This window comes from Gavialis gangeticus, unplaced genomic scaffold (genome assembly GCF_001723915.1).
Source record: "Gavialis gangeticus isolate Ggan-Ray unplaced genomic scaffold, GavGan_comp1, whole genome shotgun sequence".
Classification (NCBI taxonomy): domain Eukaryota; kingdom Metazoa; phylum Chordata; order Crocodylia; family Gavialidae; genus Gavialis; species Gavialis gangeticus.
This window is the reverse complement of record NW_017729029.1, coordinates 41,794,759-41,801,123: the sequence shown is the minus strand read 5'-3', so window position 1 is coordinate 41,801,123 and position 6,365 is coordinate 41,794,759.

The following is a 6,365-nucleotide window of genomic DNA, read 5'->3' as shown; positions in this document are numbered from 1 at the left end:
AGCAGCACTCACTGAGCCTAGCCAAAGGTTTCAACTTTATTTAGGGGGAAGAATGGATCACATGAGGAGCTTCACCAAACTGGGAGGAGCATGTTAGTGCAGAATCAGGTCACTCACATCAAAACCCAGGAGTTAGTCACAGACACAAAGATTAATAGTGTTAGCATAATCCAGGCATAAAAAGCTGGCTGAGACAAAGCCAGGAGATGATTGCAGGAATTAAAGGCTTCTTGTTTTCTTCCCTTATCTTTGTCATTTAGCAGGTTAAGCTCTTGTTCTTTTGAACAGGTGAGTTTTGCTAATGAAGTGAAGCAAAATGCTGAGTGGGAAAATCAATGTTTTCACTTTCCCTGTGTTTCATCTTGGTCAGTCCAAGATGTTTTACAATTTGTTTTGAATAGCTCAAATACGTTGTTTGTTTTTCTACCTATGCTCTGGCTTTTTGGAGGATTTCCTGTGATTTAATCACAGATAAAGAGGGAGATGCCACAGATCCACTCAGAAATAGGACACAAATCTCACACAATGGTATCAGTTTTACAGTGGTTTCTGATTCGAATCACTCATTTTCATCTCTCGATCAGACAAAGCAGGGTGGGCTGGTGGTTAAGGTTTCACCATCCCATTGGCTGAGAAGTGGTGGTGGAATCAAATTTCTGCAGTGCCCTGCCTTGGACAGTGGCCACCATCTACTTCGCTTGGGAATGGCCAGAGCCCAGGTGGGGCAGAAACTGAAGGAGGTGTTACAGGAAGGCTTGCAGTGTGATTTCTGCAATCTTTAATCAATGTGTCTGTTTCACCACTAAAACACACATTCAAGTGGGTGAGTTAAGCTTGCTGGCCAAAATCTTCAAGCTCAGATGCCTAAACAGAGGCATCTAAGTAAGGAGCCTGTTTTTTTAAGGTGTTGAGCAACTTTTTTTTTGGTCTCATTTCCTGGTACTCCTCTTTGTGCCACCTTTTTGTCCTCATTTGCCTTTCAATTGGAAGCTCAATGGGAATGGAGAGCATTTAGCACCCCTGAAAATAAAGGCACATTGTTCTGGCCCCAAATAAATTGTCTCCAGCATAGATTGCAGTCTAGAAACTGAATCCAGACAATGGGAAAGCAGGAAAAGGATGGATGTAACTGGGCACAACTGTCCATTGTCATCCAGACTTGCAGTACATGAGCCAGCTTTGGCAGTTTAAAGATGGAATCAGTCAAAAAGTTTAGTTCTTGGAAGTCAAAAGGTTAATTCTTACTAAAGAAATCAAATGAGTGTATCTGAGGCAGCTTGGTGTTAGAATTGGTGCAGTTTCATCATTCCCAGGAAGCTAAACCACAATATGGTTGAAAATATGCTGCCCTGAGTTCCCAGCTACACATAGTCCTTTGCTACTTACCTTTGGGTGTGCAACTTATACAGTCTTCTCCCCACTGCAGCAGTCCTATTCTTCAGCTCTTGATTTTTTCTTGGAGACTTCCATGGGCCCTTAAGGGTAGTAGGGGAAAGCACTTCCAGTGTTCTAAGGGTTGTTCCATATGCAGGACTCTACAAAGGAAGTGAAGAGAAAGCACTTTGCATGTGCTCCTACAACATACACCTGCTTTAGAGAGAGCAGCAGTGTGATCCACAAATGAGATTGCTTTCCAGAGTCTAAAATAACTTAGGTTTCTTGGTCAGACCCTGGAGCTATTCCCATTCTGCTCCCTGTTTAACTTCCTTTCAAGTGGGTAATGGATGGGGTTTGATGTGATGCATCTTGTTTGTTCCAGTGGGGAGTGGACAGCCTGAGGCATTTGCTTTGTTTTACACTCTAATGTGAGGCCAGGACAGCAAAATAACAAGGCTTGATGTCTATTGGTGGAAGGCTTTCTGGAATAATTAAGCCTTGCCCCAATGCAGGGAAGATATACTGCTAAAAAGGCTGCAGTAATGTCCATGAGCCCTGAATCCACAGGTGTAACCAGAGGAAGACTTCTCAGTTCATATACTGCAGAAAATGCCATAGAGTTGCCAACTGAGGTCCATTTTGCAAGCAGAGGTGTAGGAGGTGTAGGAGGCAAAAATAAGGGTGGTAGGGATATGACATAAGCAGGGCCAGTTTATACGCTACAATGCAGTCCCACAAAGCCTCCAGGGCTTGTCTGGGTTATATGCAATTCCCCATGTGAGAGAAGTTTGTATTGTCCAGAGTGGGGAAAAGTGATTGACAATGGGATTTAATTTCTGAAGTTGTAGAGGGCATTATTGCCCGTTCTCAGATACATTTTGAGCCTAAGGCCAAATAGCTTTCCCTGTAGACCATAGCTTTCCATTTAAACCTCCTTCTAAAATGATTTTATACACCACTTTGACTGAAACATTCTTGTTTCTGTTGAAAGAGCTATGTGATTGTTTTGACCAGTTACAGAACCCGAGAAACAGAACCTTCTACCTGTTTGGATTAATGTAGGTAAAAATTTCTCTCTGTATTTATAGGCATTTTTTCTTCCTCTGCATCTGTCCCCACACACTCCTATAAAAGAGTTATTTTTCTCTGTGAACACTGTTAGGGTAAGCAAAGCCATTCCAGTATCTGAGGGAGTATTTGAAAATGTTCTCATTTATTTTTATGCTACACAGACTCTTACTTTTTCCAAACATTTGTTTCTAATCTGACAACATGACTAGCAAGCTAAAATGTGCCACAGAATCAGATTTTCTGTTTGCTGAACTTTTCTCTTTTTCTGGTCACATAACCATAACCAGTCTCAGCCAAGCTGAAGATGATCACAGGGTCAAAAGACTGTTGATCAACTATGGGTCAATATAAGAGATACGTTTCATGTGGCATGACCCTTTCTTCTTCAGAAAGATAGTCTTTAGAAACCCAATGGAGCAATAGATCTTCTATATCATAGTCATGGCAGTGAGGGCAATGGGCCTACTTTATTGCCTACTGAAATCAACAGAAACACTACAGTGCATGCTGGCTTGAAAATGAACAGCTCATAGCTTGATAAACTCTCCAAGTGCTGAAACACTTGGGCAGCACTTCTCTATTCTCTCAAACTGCAGTGAAATATTCCCTTTTTTATTATCAGAGAACTCTTTGGAGTTCCAGTCAAATTATTAAACCATAAATTGCTTATCATTTCTAAATATCATAGACTAATAATTAGTAACGCTTCACAGTTCTAGAGTGCCCTTTAGCTAACCATCTAAAGTGCTTTATAAACACTAATTAATTAAGCCTTGCACCATTTCTGTGGTGTAGGTAACAGATACAACAGGATTGCTTTCAAGATAGTGCTTTATCTTCTTTCACTTTCAACACTTACATTGTTGTCAAGGTGATATCTCATTATGTAAAAATCCAAGCAGAATACCCTTCAGGTGTAATGGTTACTGTTTCACCTTTGTACACGAAGGAAAGAAATATAGGTTTCCTTATCATTCCTGCTTTATATAGAAACTATTGGAATCCAAAACTGAACAGACGTACATTAAAAAAAGAATCACTGAAAGCTAAATTTCTCATCCAAAGCAGGCCATCAAATCTCCACTTCATCTGGTAAAGTTATAAATATTGACTGCATGGGAAGAGCTTAGATTTGTTGCCAAATATAATGAAATAACAACAGGTTGTGTAAAAAGTTTCTGTGGATTGTACTGCTTGTTTGGTTTTCTCATTGGTACCAAGGCGAAAGCTTGATTTTATTGGTAGACATAGAATTAATGTTATTGAAAAATTAGTTTATCTTCTACTTCTGTAAGGCTACACAATGCAAATAATGCTTCTTTCTATGCTGCCACCACATGTATTATCATCTTTAGCTTTAAATGAGTGTTCACCAGTCACAAAACACGGAGAGGGTTTTGGGTGTCTTTACAAAGAAGCAAGGATTTCTTAGGGTGATATCTTTTATTGGACCAATTGTGTAGCTGGGATAAAGTTGAACAAGTTTTCAAATGTAAGACATCTTTCATCAGGGTCATTCAAAAGCTTGTCTAACTTTATTCCAACTACATAGTTGGTCCAATAAAATATATCACCTTAAAAAATCCTTGCCTCTGGGCCATCACAGCTACATCACTCTTACACTACCAAGAATTTTCAAATAAATTGTTGATTGAAAGTTATCAGCATATTGTTTTGACAAGGAGTGTTATGTTGTGAATGGGTGTTCATGGTGTTCTGCATGAGAAAAGAGGGAAATATTGGGAACTGTTTGTTTCAGGAAAGAAGCAAATAAGAAGGAACTTGATAGAGCTTATACAACATATTAAATACTATATATAGAGTAAATCAGGAGCTCTTAATTGTCCTGTGTCATAAAACAAGAACAAGGAGACATTCAATGAATGTGAAGGGCTATGTCCTCACTACAAGACATCATTGAAGCTGAGAGCTTAGTAGGATTCAAAGAAGGATTCAATATTCACAATGGGATAGCAAGCATCCATAGTTAAAGAAAGTACAGTAATGTAAAAGGATAATTTTGGAAATGTTTCATAAGAGTTTTAAATTCTCATGCATCAGATCTTAAGCAAGTAACTACCTGACCATGGTTAGAAAGAACTTTTCCCTTTGGGCAGGTTACTCATTGCTTTTCCATTGCCTTGTTTAGTGTACCTTTCTCTGAAGCATCTGGAGTTTGCCAGTGTCAGGGTAAGAATACTGGACTAGATGGACTATGATCTGATCCAGTATGGTAATTCCTATGTTTCTACCATAAAAACAGGTCTGGTTTCCTCTGATGTCATCATATTGCATTATCTATACCTCTGTAAGATAAAGGAGCAGGTTTTGATTTCAGCAATCTCTATATAAATTTGGAATAAATCCACTGAGAACAACTGCCAAGGTACCGCTGTATGGATCTATAAGTACCTAATTGTCTATCCTTAACTCTGTTAAGGATTTTGGAAAGATCAGAAAAACTATAAAACAAATCATGGATCAAATAATGTACACCCTGGAATGCAGAAATAAGAGCATTCTAATGTATGTAGAATAGGTACATCTTGTTTAACACTGCTATATGGCAAAGGTCAGAACTGTTAAAGAATCTGACATGTTTTCAGAAATGACCCAGAGTAATCCCAGAATAGATATCTGCCAGCACCAGCTTTGTCATTTCTTGGATTTTCTTTTATTGTTTCTCTTGCCTCATAGAGAAAGCTGGTTAAATTTAAACACAGATCATGTCTCTGGATGAAAACTCTTATTTCACATAGCTAGTAAAGCAGATGAGTTCTCCTGTAAATGGACTTCTATGCACCATACATATCTTCCTTTGTATCCATGGTGGTATTTTTTTCTGATTTTCTTTTTAAACACAAAATAGAGACCCTTTCAGAGGGTATGAGGCCCTAGCCATCAGCTGGCAAATCTAAAGATGACTCTCTCGTTTCCTTTCAACAGAGAAACTACAACTGCTACCTGCCTTTACTGTAGGATTGCCTGGAACCTAGCTATGAATGGGTAGTGTCTGCAGGGAGCTACTTTGTCTGAAATGACTATTGGAAAAATGAGTTCTGGTAAGTCTACTGCTCTGGACTGCACTTGTCATTCCTTTATCACTCCTTTACCCATCACCATAACGTTTCAGTGCAAAAGGTCAACATTTTTACTTCGTTTATATGAACTCTTAGATTCCTGAGTTTTTCACCTGGGCTTCACTTTTCTGACCTGTCATAGAAACATTGTACTTTTGCCCTTATGGGATGCTACCCATCATGTTTCCTGGGTCACAATGAAATACACTTTCAAAAAGGTCCTTCTTGAGGATATCAGACTTGTTATTTGAAAGCTACTGTCTGTATTTGTATAATGCATCATTTTTGAGGACCCAGAATTTTTGGAGGACCATAGCAGGGTCTCTACAGGTTGCTCTTGTCTGTAGAGGTAGCCACATTTTTCACAAATACCTGTGGATATCACTGTATGAATTAGTGTCTGGGTTAGTGGATTTTCAACATGGAAAGAACAAAGAGGGTTTTATATATCTTTTAGTCATTCTGAGTGCTTGTAAAGTAGGCAATTAATAGAACTATACACTTTGTGTACAGTTCTCTTATGTCAAGGGTATGTCTTCACTAAACTTTTGTACCTTCATTAATCTGAAAAGGAGTGTGCCATCTCTCACTTATTGCTCATTAACAGGGTTGATGCAAAGAGTTTGTGTGTGCTAGCCAGTGTGCTATAAACTCACACACTAAGTTATTTCACAGTAATGTCCCCACATACACAAGCCTTTGGTCTGCCCTAGTTTTCTATGCTTTGCAGATGAAGTTATTCACATTACATTAAGGCACTCTTGGGTATATTGCTAGTTAGGGTTGACCTTAAAGTTGCCCTGAAGCCCACGCCCCCAGCCATCTACACCAAAAAGT